The sequence below is a fragment of the Lacerta agilis genome, chromosome Z (genome assembly GCF_009819535.1).
Source record: "Lacerta agilis isolate rLacAgi1 chromosome Z, rLacAgi1.pri, whole genome shotgun sequence".
Lineage (NCBI taxonomy): Eukaryota > Metazoa > Chordata > Lepidosauria > Squamata > Lacertidae > Lacerta > Lacerta agilis.
Genome location: NC_046331.1, coordinates 29799185 through 29811212, shown reverse-complemented (window position 1 = coordinate 29811212; position 12028 = coordinate 29799185). Strand labels below are relative to the sequence as shown.

Below are 12028 nucleotides of genomic sequence, written 5' to 3'. Positions count from 1 at the left end.
AGGAAAATGCTCCATGCACCATTTCATGTGGCCTTCTCAAGCTATCTTGGGAGCTTGTTACAAATCATGAGTGTTCACAATATTGCTTATTGTTCCGAAGGAGAACCAGCATGGCTTCCACAAGCGTCACTCCTGCCTCGCTAGCCTTTTAGAGTTCTTTGAGTGTCAACAAGCATACAGGTAGAGGTGATCAAGTTGACATTATGCACTTAACACTTTCAAAAAGCTTTAAGTTGTTCACCGAAATAAGTCCAGCAGTCATGGAATAAGGGGAGGGTCCTCTTATGGATCAGTGACTGGTTAAGAAACGTGAAGCAGGTAGGAATGAATGGATAGTCCTCCTAATAGAGAGATGTAGATAGTGGAGTCCCCCATGGTTGGGTAGTTCTTAACTTGTTCATAAATGACATGGTGTTTGGGGTGGGCAGAGAGGTGGTCAAGCTTGCTGATGACATCAGATTGTTCAGGGTAGTAAGAACAAAAAAGAAATTGGAGGGATTCCAAAAGGTTCTCTCTAAATCGAATGAACAATCATTAAAATTAGGTGAATCTGATTCAATGTAAGTAAGTATACACATTGGGGCAAAAATCCTAATATATATATATATATTCACTTATGGATCCAAACTGGCAATCACTGACCAGGAAGAAGACCTTGGGGGATCATAGTGGATAACTCTGAGAAGGTGCTGACCCAGTATGCAACAGCTGTGAAAATGGTGAATTCCATTTAAAGGATCACGAGGAAAGGGATGGAAAACTAAAACTGTCAAAATCATAATACCATTATACAACATTATGATGTGACTATACTTGGAATACAGTTCTGGTCAGCATTCCACCCAAAATAAGGAGATTGCAGAGCTGGAAAAGGTTCAGAAAAGGGTAAGTGACACAATCAAAGTACTGGAGCAATTCCCTTCTGAGGAAAGGGTTTTTTTGTGTATGTTTACATTTGGGGGTTTTTTTTGTTTCAAAAAAAATGAAGCGTAACAGAGATGCATAAGATTATGCATGTGCAGATAAAGTGGGCAGGGTTAAGTTTCTCTCAGTTTCTCATAATACTAAAATCTGGGGCCTTCCAGTGAAGGAAGTACAACCTTACACATCACATAGTTCAGTTATGGAATCCACTAACACAAGATGCAGTGTGACCAACAACATGGATGACTTCAAACAATGCTTAAAAATCATGGAGGAAAACGGCTATCTCTTGTTATGAACTTTGTTATTTGTGCTCCTGAATACCATTTGCTGGGAGAGAGCTGTTGCACTCAGGTCTTGCTTGTGGGCTTCTCATAGTCATCTGGTTAGCTATTGTGAGAACGGGATGGAAGACTTAGATGAGCCATTGGTCTGATGCAGCAGGGCTCTACTTAAGTTCTTAAGTAGTATTTTAGAATTAAGGGGTGTTGCTTTTAATTACTGTGTAATACAAATCTGCTTTCAACCACCCATAAATTTGCCACGTTGTGGCTTGGATGTGGTCTTTCTTAACTCAGCCTTAACTTAGGGCAGCCAGTGATGTACAGTCATTATTTGGGAATGTGAGCAGAGGCAGAACGGTCCACTGCCTGCTAATTTCTCTTTCTAGATAATGGGATATTAAACTGGGCAATGGGCAGGCGCTAGCTATAGAAATTCATTGGGTTGGAAGCGGCCTTGGAGGTAATCTCCCCAGCCCTTTCCCTAATGCCTGAGGTGCAGGATTCAACTCTTGGGGTAAGGACAGGGAGCACCAGGGAACAGATTTTCTCTCCTTCCTAGGACTTCTACTTGACCAGCCAGTCAGTTTAAGAGTAGAGCTCTGAAAGGCTCCTCAGTGCCAACTACTTGCAATGGCGATGTTCTCCTTCTGCTTTTGGGTGCAGTATCCCTCCAAATACAGCTAATGGAAACTGCAAGAGTGCTGTTGTGCTCAAATCCTGCTTGTGGGCTTCCCAGAGGCATCTGACTGGTCACTATGATAACAGGATACTGCACCAGATGGGCCACTGGCCTGATCCAGCAGGCCTGCAATGACTGTTCGCTCTTATGGAGGTGCCCTGTCTCGATTAGCTTTCCTTTTGTGTCTCTTGCCTCTACGTATATTTAAATATTGGGCAGGGATGTATCCATTTAACGTGCACAAAGCACTTACAGTGCAACCCTGTGCCTGTTTACTCAGAAGACCAACATGCAAACTGTACTCCCTTCTTGCTGAGTGCTTTAAAATATATATGCTCAAGCAGGCATTTCCTGATCAGTAATGTAGAGAAGCCATGGAACATTTTCACCTGCCTGAGCTGCAACAAAACATGTCTCTCCTGTATTGGTCTCTGCAGCCACAGCAGGCACTGAAACTCTCCAACGGTTTGACCTCAACCCCCCCCCCCCCCGTGCACTCATCCATTGCCTCTCAAGACAGATGGATGCCAACAATGCAGCCTGCGCACACCGCTGTCAGGTGAAATGGCATATGCATCACTATTTTATGGTATTATACTGATTCATTGTCTTTGTTCTTTTGCATAATGATTTGTTGTATACCAGCTCGGATTTTTTTTTTAATAATAAGGACTTCTGCCCCTACTCACCAGTGTTGCATACCCCTTTGTCCTTCCCCCTACCTCCGACCAAATCCTCCGCCTTTAAGCCTCACCCACCCCTTGCCTATCCCACCACAGCCACCCCAAGCCCCTCCCCTCCTAAGCCCCTTAAAGGAGGGGGAGACACCTTACGGAGGAGCTTGTTAGTCGCCCTCCTTAAACCTTCCTGCATGCATGTTTAATAGAGGGGTAGGTGCAGAGGGATTCTACACAGTGGATTACTAAATTGCTGTGGGAAGGGCCTCACCCGCCATTAAACTTTGTTGCAGGCCTGTTTAATGGGTGGGTGGGTGGGGGGAGGCACTTCACAACACCTCCTTATCGGTTCACCTGTACCTGCCTGCTGTTTCTCACGCTGTTGCTGACACACAGTGTGAAGGCACTATATATTTTTAATGCATCTAGGAAGACAGAGCAGCATATAAATATTTTTAAATAAATAAAAAAAGTCTCCAATGGGACCAAACGCCCTAGCAAGAGTGTTTAGGATTGGAAGCCAACAGAACGATCCTATAAAAAAGCCATTGAGTAGAGTAGAGAATTGCAGCCTTAGTTTAAGAACTGAACAAAATTTACGGCCACAGCTGTTGATACTGGTCACTCTGGTTATCTCATGTTTACTTGAGCCCATGGGAAGAAGTTGCAGTTTATTGTGCCGTTTCCATTTCATGGTATTTTGGCCCAATTGAAGGTAATACTTTGTTGGGCCTGGTTAACCGATGATGAGAATCGGTGCGCTGCAGTTGTTTGTATTGGACTGGTATCTGGTTCAAATCCCCACTTGGCCAGGAAGCACACTGGGTGACTTTGGGGCAGTTGTAGGCTGCATAAACGCCATACTGTCGTACCTTGGAAGTCGAACGGAATCCGTTCCAGAAGTCCGTTCGGCTTCCAAAACGTTCGGAAACCAAAGTGCGGCTTCTGATTTGCTGTAGGAAGCTCCAGACATCTGGGTTCCAAAGAACGTTTGTAAACTGGAGCACTCACTTCTGGGTTTGCGGCCTTTGGGAGCCGTAACATCCGAGTACCAAGGCATTCGGGATCCAAGGTACGGCTGTATATTTAAACTACAGGGCTTCACCCTGGGAACTAGTTAACCTTTCCTAGAGCCACATTTCCCAGTAGACAGTTCCCAGGATTCTTAGGGGAAGTCATGTGCTTTAAACATATGGTGTGTTCACAGCCAGTGTCTCTCCACCAAACTACCTCACAGGGCTGTTGTGAGAATAGAACCGTAGAGAACTATGTAGGCCACCTTGAGCTGTTTGGAAGAAAGGTGGCACATCAGTGCACAGTAATAACAAACCCTTCCTGCTTCTGTTGGACAGGTCTCTAATCTAGGAAAAGCTTATGCCACAATTCATCTGGCATAAAGTGGTGAATCTTGCTTGTCTCTAAAAGGTGCCACGAGACCGGCTTTATATGTAATTATGAAAAGGGGCCGCCTCCTCCGCCAGGTCATGCTACCGACTGATTATGCGACGCGAGTTTGATTTAGGATTTGGCGTCGCCGCCTCCGCCGCGACGAAGGGCTCACGGTCCGCTGATTCTCTTCCTCCTCTTGCGGTCTCCCTCTAGCGACGGCTGCCGTCCACAGAGCCAGCACGTGGAGGGCGGCCCCTCAGCCGGCTCCCCTGCCCTGCTGCCATTGTCCGTCGGCCGGTGCGCGCTTGGAAGTGGACTGTCTGCGTCTCGCCTTTGCTCGGGGGGACGCTCCGGCCAAGAGGAGGGAACAGCGGGCAGGAGGAGGAGTGCGCGGCTGTGGCTCCGGCTTCCTTCCTGCCCTCCCTTTCTCCTCCCCTCGGCCGGGCCAGCCTCGCCTCCCTCCCTCTCTCCCTATCTTCCCGCACACGCTCCCGACCGGCAGCTCCGCGCTCTCCGCGCCGGCTCCTCCTCCTCCTCTCCGCGCTTCCAGCAAGATGACAGCCGGGCGGCAGCAGCGGCGGTGGCGCGGAGATTCCTCGCACCGGCTGGTAAGTAGAAAGGACGCCGCCGCCGAGGGAACGAGCCCTGGACGGGCGGGCGGTGGTCGCTGCCCCGACGAGAGGGCTCGCGCAGCGCGGCCTTTGCGCTCTGGCGATCGCCCCAAGAGAAGAGCGGAGGGCGTGCGGGGTAGTGGGGTGGGGGGAAGACTGCGCGTCGCCGACTGGCGGGCCCACTCCAGAGATGGGGAGAGGTGTTAAACCTCTTGTGCAGGCAAGAAGGGGTTAACTGAGGGGGGCATAACCAAGAGCGGAGGAAGTATGTTTCCTCCAGGCGGGCCGGGGAAGGATCGGCTCCCACGGGTTGTGAGTACTTGGATTTGGCTTGGGCGAAGCGGAGGGAAGGAAGGGGTTAACAACCGGTCTGCAGGAATGGCTAGTAGGGCGGCGCGCGGGGAGGGAGGGTGTCAGTTTCAGGTTGCACTGTTTGAAAGGTAGAGAAGTGCGTATTTTGGAGCGTGGATGTGCTGCTTTGTGATGTGTAAGGATGTGAGGGTGAAGTGGCCTTGCATACCTGCGCCCCCGCCTTTTGGCAGAGGGGCAACCCTCTCCCCGCCCCCCCTTCAGAATTTTCCTCAGTATTTTGCAGAGTTGAGTTTTCTGCCAAAGAGCTTTGGCACTGCAGACTTTGGAACACTTGTGCCTATGCACTTCTGACATGGTGGCAGGTGTGTGCCCCCAGCCATGGCCCTGCTGACCCTGAGCTCCCTTCTGGCTGTGGTTCCACCTCTGAATGCTTCTGGCTCTCTCCCAGCTGCATATCTGACACTTGGGAGTGCAGCAATATTGTGGGTGGTTTGCCAGGGAGGGATTAATGGAGCTGCCAGCAGAGCCTAGCAGGAGGGCAGGTGCACCGCCAGGTAACACCAGTTGAAACAAGTTTTCTCTCCCAGGTGCTAGCCTGAGACACTGAAGTTGGAAGGGGTGGTGGAGAAAAATAATTGCACGGCATCTGCTGGTTTGCTTCATCTCTTGCCACCCTTAGCTAGTGGGCTCCCCCTTTTTCCATCCTGAGTAGAATATGTGGTTGCAGCATCCTTTCTCTGCCCTCCCCACTTTAGATCTAATCCCGTCCTCTTTCATTTGCAAGTTCCCAGTTGCGTCACTGAAGCAAGGTCCACGGTGTCTAAGATTCTTGTTCTCCTGGTTTGGGCAGCAAACTGAACTGCAGCTTAACCAAATTCTGCAGTTTTGGGCAATATGAAATTTTCAGGTCGGGCTGAAGTTTATACAGCTGGTTCTTTTTCTGCTTTGGCACTGCATTTTCTGTCTGGACAGAGGAAAGCACGGTGGATGTGTGAGGCTGTCGTGGAGGACTTTGGAAGAATCAATTTCTGGGTCTGTGGCTTGATGACAATCGAGAAGATTTAAGCTGTCGCCTTCTAGGGATTTTGCTTGGACTAACGGCACATATCATGTTTTCTGTTGGCTTAAGTCAAAAACTTGATACGGTGCTGAATATTCAGGGTTTAACCTAAGAGCTGGAAATCTCCGAAGCTATCAGGTTTACTTAGGCTTGAAACAAAATATTTACCTGTGATGTGTTTCACTCCACATTTTATATTAGCATTTAGTGACAGAAATCCCTGATATTGTTTGCAGCTCAGATGCTGTGTGCTGTTGGATTATTTAGATTCAGCAAGCTTGGAGAGAGGTTTGCATGTTAGAGCTTCTTTCTGTCACTCAGTGGCCTTACCTGACCCCAGCAGGTAAGGAGCGGGAGTTTCAGTGTGCTACCCCCCCCAAATCCCTATTGCCTTTATATAATTTGCCATTGTCTTCCCTGATCACATCTTTACATCAACAAGTTTGGAATTTGCAGTCTTCAGTGGATGGTGACTTAACTTGGACTCCACAGTCCAAAATAGCAGCTGCGGCTTGTAAGGAGCTGGATATGGTACAGATTTCTGCGAGCTTCAAACTGCCTTGCATCCCTCAAGAGTGTAGTGTCCAGAGAGTTGCTGGTGCTGAGCATTTGAACTTTGGTCCAGGGCCTAACAAGAATCCTTTCATCATCATCTTAACTCCCCACCCACTGCAACATTGCTGATCCAAAAGCATTTTTTGAGTTGAGTCTTCACAAACTGCAGCATTCGCTAGGAGTCTTGTTGAAGCTCAAGGGTGATTTCACAATTATTTTGACTGATCGGAACCAGAATGCAAGCTGTGCTGCTGCTGTGATGTACAAGTGATATAGGCTAGCGTGTGTCCAGTGCTTTGCTCCGTGGCTGCCTTTACATGGAGCCTTTATGATGGCAGGTGGAGTCTTAAAGCGGCACTGGGGAAGATTATGAACAACTTTAAAATGGTGTGTCTGTATGATTAGCCTCTGCCAACCTGGGTCTTCCAGATGTTTTGGACTGTAGCTCTTCACCAGCCCTTACCGTGGTGAATTGTGGACCAATATATCTGGAGGACACCTGGTTGACAAAGGCTGTATTAGATTTACTGTTAGATTTTTCATGTTGCCTTTTCTGAAACAGAACAGAGCTGGAGAAAGGTTGCCATTCTATCAGCTGCGGAAATTAGCAAAGACCAGTGTACTTCCAGAGAATTATCTTTATAACTCTGGCAGCAAGTAGAGTCACTTTTTTTCATAGTGTATCCTGAGATGCTCCCTCTACTTTTCATGAAAGAGTCAGGTCTGCGGCAAAAGCAAGTCTCTCAGTGAGGGTTTCTGGGATAAGTTGTTTAGCAAACCTTCTTTTTTAAAAAATAAAAAAGTTGCTATTGATAAGTATTCTTAGGGACATAGGAAGCTGTCTTATACCAAGTCAGGCCATCGGTCTTTCCAGCTATTGTATTGTCTGAATTGACTGGCAGCAACTGTATAGGTTTTCAGAATAGAACTGTTTCCAGTCCTACCTGGACACACCAGAGATGGAACCAGGGACCTCCTACCTGCAAAGCAGGTCCTCTGCCACTGAGCTACGGTCCTTCATTTGCAACATCTCTCTTGGAACAATTCCCTTTGCCAAGTAGATGGAAACCCCCTTGCTTGGCTGACAGGGATGGGCGAGGTGACAGCTGGATGGGTCTTGTGTGCTGCTATTGCACGCCTGTGCCTTGGGATGGATATGCGTGCTTTCTGAGCTCCTGTGGTTGACCCTTGGCTATTTAAAGACCCGGGACTGTCATGTCAACAGCAGATGGTATAATACGCCTGTTCTGCCTTGGCAGTTGTGTGCTCCCAGCTCGAGGCAGTTGATTTGCTCAATCAGGCAGGGTTGTAAAGAAATGCTTCTGGTCCCTAGCGGGGCTTTTGGTCAATTTTGATGGGGGAAGACTGAATTATCCCAGGAAATAAAGTGGAACCTCATGCAGTACTGACAAGCCTGAGGCAAGATTTACTGACAGTTCCCTCCAGGCTGTGGTTTCCAGGTCCTGGATTTTCCAGGAGAGACTAATGCTCTTGATTGTGAGTGCTTCTGGTTACACTTGAAAAAAATAATAATAATGGTGTTTTCTGCTGATACATGTCGAATCTCACTATTTGCTGAAGATCAAGCTCCAAATGAAGCTGTGGAGTGAATTCTGACTTGGAGTGGTGGGAGTTCCCCAGAGCACTACTTTTTCTTTGGTGAAGTATATTTAGATTTTCAGGCAAAGCCAAGCTTTTCTTCATTTTGGCTTCCCATAATGGCTCCACTCATGGTGCTAATGGCCTTGCATTTGTTGATCGGGGAATGGGGAACCTGTGGCCCTACAGCTGTTGTTGGACACCAGACCCTGCCACCATAGCTAGTGGTCTGGGATGGTGGGATTTGTAATCCCAAACTTGGGCCTCCAGCTGCTGTTGGACTACAATCCCCATCATGCCTGATGACTGGTCCTGCTAGCTAGGGATGATGGGAGTTGTAGTCCAAAAACGGATGGAGACCCAAGTTTGGGAAACTCTGATCCAGATGACTGCAGTTCCCCCATCCCTGCTGAAGATGAATCTGTATGGGAACCCAGAGCCATAATAGCAGCCTCTGGGGCGGGCTGGCTGTTTAAAACCTTCTAGCTTCTCTCCTTGATGGCTTCTTGGGTGTTAGATTCTGAGGATAGTCTTCTTATGGGGGAAGCAGAAGCAAAGAAGCCCGCTAGGTTCGAGGTAGAATTGGATATGTTTCAGAATGATTTCAATGCAGATACCACCTTTTTCTTTTCCTTCCCTGTCAGACTTTGGTTGGGGTCACCAAGGCTGGCAGAAGCTGTTGTGATGTAGTGGGGAGGAGGACTGAACTTGGACTGGAGGCACCTGGGATGAAATGCTCACTCACGATTGCCGTGCCCACCTGTCAGTCACCTGATGATGTCAGGTGCAAGGCACTGCTAAAATGGAGACATTTCCACCCCCTTCAGTTTAGCAGGGGTTTCAATGCAAAACTCTTCTTGCATAAGTGGATTCTGATGTAAATTCCTTCCTGAGGTTAAACTTCCATTTAAAATTTTAAGTGGAGATGCTCAGGGTTGTACCTGAGACCTTCTACATGCAAATCTTGTGCTCTGCCACTGAGCTGTGGTAGCTTCTCAAAAGTCTTCTTGGAATTGCCTAGTTTAGTGTTGTATTGTGGCAAAAAAATAAATAAATGGCTCAGGCCATGCTCCCCAGCTGAGAAGATATTGTCTTCTGTGCTGATTTTGAAGCCAGTAGACATTTGAGCCAGATGATCTTTCAAGCCCCTTGCAATTCCCTGAATGACAGAGAAGATTGGGTGTGGACCACAGCCCTGCCCTCCCCAGTTCCTTGATTTGTAAGCCTGGCTGCAGCATGAGTTAGTATTTTGTTTTCTTAATTTTTTTTTCTCCTAGAGAACACTCATACACTTCTGGCTTAATGAGGGCTCTGGCTTATTCTGTTTGAACGAACAGCTCCATTAATTTGTGCTGATTAATGAGCAGAAAACCCAGTAGGGAAGGCAGAGGTCTGAGCTTCCCGTATGTGTTTATGGCTGTGTCTTGCATGCACAGCACAAAAACATAACTTGGGAACTTGAAGCCTGCAGATGGGTGGGTGGGAATAGATGCATGCCAATGTGGGGAAAGGAAATCTGGCACTGCAATCATCCATAGATGTCAGGGATAGGGTACACTCACCCAGATCTTTTGAAGGCCCCTGTGATGGTATCTGCCACAATCCTTTTGTGGCAGTAAGAAAAGATGTGGAAAAAGACTGCCCCATGCTGAATTTCTGCACCTTCATTTCCTGGTGAGTGCACTGTGTACACATACTGCTGTGTGCTGGGAGAGGTGTTTGATGTGCAACTAATAATCCGAAGAAGTGTGCATGCACATCAAAGCTCATACCAATAACAAACTTAGTTGGTCTCTAAGGTGCTACTGGAAGGAATCCTTTCTTAGTGTGACTTGTAAGGGTGCACTGTGAGTTGTGCTTTGTGTACACGGTGAAGGCACACAACTAGCTTTGCTGCAAGCCAGAGCCTCTGGGAGTCAGGATAGGCTAGCATTTTCTTTCTGGCTTCCAGGCTCACAGGTGCTTGTGAAAATAGGCTTTGTGGACGGTTGCACCCACACAGAAAGGCCAGCGTGGGTGCTACGCACAGCATTGCTCAGGTCTCGGCAATTGAACATTGGCATCTGTTTTTAAATGTGAGTGTTGCAGAGAAAGATTGAATCTTCTCCCCTTTGCTTTATGACACCAGTTGCATCCCTGTGCCTGTCACAGATCTTCACCGGAGCTGTGTGCAGAGACAATAAAACAGTAAGATTTTGCACCCAGAGAACGCAAATCCTCCAGTAAGAAAGATTACTCCTGAGCTCCATGTAAAGGTAAAGGGACCCCTGACTGTTAAGTGCAGTCGCGGACGACTCTGGGGTTGCGGTGCTCATCTCACTTTACTGGCAAAGGGAGCCGGCATTTGTCCGCCGACAGCTTCTGGGTCATGTGGCCAGCATGACTAAGCCGCTTCTGGTGAACCAGAGCAGCGCACAGAAACGCCATTTACCTTCCCGCCAGAGCGGTACCTATTTATCTACTTGCACTTTGACGTGCTTTCGAACTGCTATGTTGGCAGGAGCAGGGAGCTCACCCCGTCGCGGGGATTCGAACCACCGACTTCTGATTGGCAAGCCCTAGGCTCAGTGGTTTATACCACAGCGCCACCCGCATCTACTGGAGTGCAAAACCCTTTTCAGCTTCTGTGCAACCTTCTGGGGGCCACCTGCCAGTGGTGAGATCAGAGTCAGAGGCAACAGTCGCACAGCGAAAGACGTGAACTTTCAAGATAGCTGAAATAGTGACTCAACCCTTTTATGCCCAATTTATCCCTGCACTCTGCAGGTGAGAGGACCTCCTACTGATAACCATTCCTCATCAGGCTTTAAGTGTTGCGGCACCTGCCCTGAGGAAGTCCCTCTGCTTGAAGATTAGATAGGTACCATCTCTCCTGCCTTTCCTGCACCCTACTGAAGGCCTTCCTCTTTCTCAACAAGTCTTTTAAGTGGAGATCTTTCCCAGTCTTCATCTGCATTGGAATTGTTTTAAAGATGTTTTAAAGTTGTTTTGTCGCCTGTTTTTTTGCTAGCTTGGGCTGCTTTGGGATGGATTTAATAAGTAAGTAAGTAAGTAAGTAAGTAAGTAAATTAATATTTTCAAGCTTTGTACAGTCAGCTAGTTTCTGCATGCATTTGTGTACTCTCTATCATCTGAGCAACTAAAAAGCACCCTCAGCATTCAAGGGCCAGATAGAAGAACTTGAGGGTCTGCATTCTGTGAGGTTCCCTTTTCTTTCTCTGCATGCTGACTGACAGTTGGCTTTCCAGGCTTCTGACTGAGGATATTCCTAACCCAATCTGGAAATGCTGGGAACTGAACCAAGGACCTTCTGCAGATAGTCTGCCTCTGAGCTGTGGCTCTTCCCAGTTAGCAGGTAGTCAAAGGGGCCTGGCAGGTGCTCTGCAACAAAAAGCTTGCATATGTTACTTAGATCCAAACTGAGGCTTTCCAGGCAGCAACCCTAGGGGTGGCAATCTGTAGATGGTAAACAGCCAGAGAGATATGGGTGCCCTACCTCTCCTGCCCCCATGCATTTCTCTGGAGGACATTGAAAAGCTACTTGGGGCACCGAAGATAAATTCAGCTTGGCTTGTTATTAAGAACCCCCAAATAGTCAGTCCAGAGATGGGAAAATCCCAACTGTTTAGTTGCTTCAGTATCACAAATCAGAATTGTATGGTTTTTTTTTTTTAATAGGATTCACCCTATTCTTTATGTGGTAGATCATAGAACCATAGAATATGCAGCTGTCCCACACAGGGATCGAACCTGCAACCTTGGTGTTATCAGCACCACCCTCTAACTAACTGAGCTGTGTCATCCCATTTAACTGATTTTAGTATTGTGTTGTTACATTGTTGTAACCTGCCCTGGGCTCCTAGCAAGTAGGAAATCTTATTAACAAACAAACAAACAAACAGCCAATAAAGTTTGTTTGTTTTATTTCCCACCTGCCT

At 47.6% G+C, this 12028-nt stretch overlaps 1 protein-coding gene across 1 annotated transcript in view; it reads left to right on the top strand.

Moving 5' to 3' along the window:
- The first annotated feature begins 4236 nt into the window (after positions 1-4236).
- MID2 (midline 2) overlaps positions 4237-12028 on the top strand; it is a 187404-nt gene continuing 179612 nt past the window's right edge. Inside the window, exon 1 of the mRNA XM_033137146.1 lies at positions 4237-4561. The gene's annotated coding sequence lies outside the window, so the exon portion shown is untranslated. The remainder of the gene's footprint in view (positions 4562-12028) is intronic.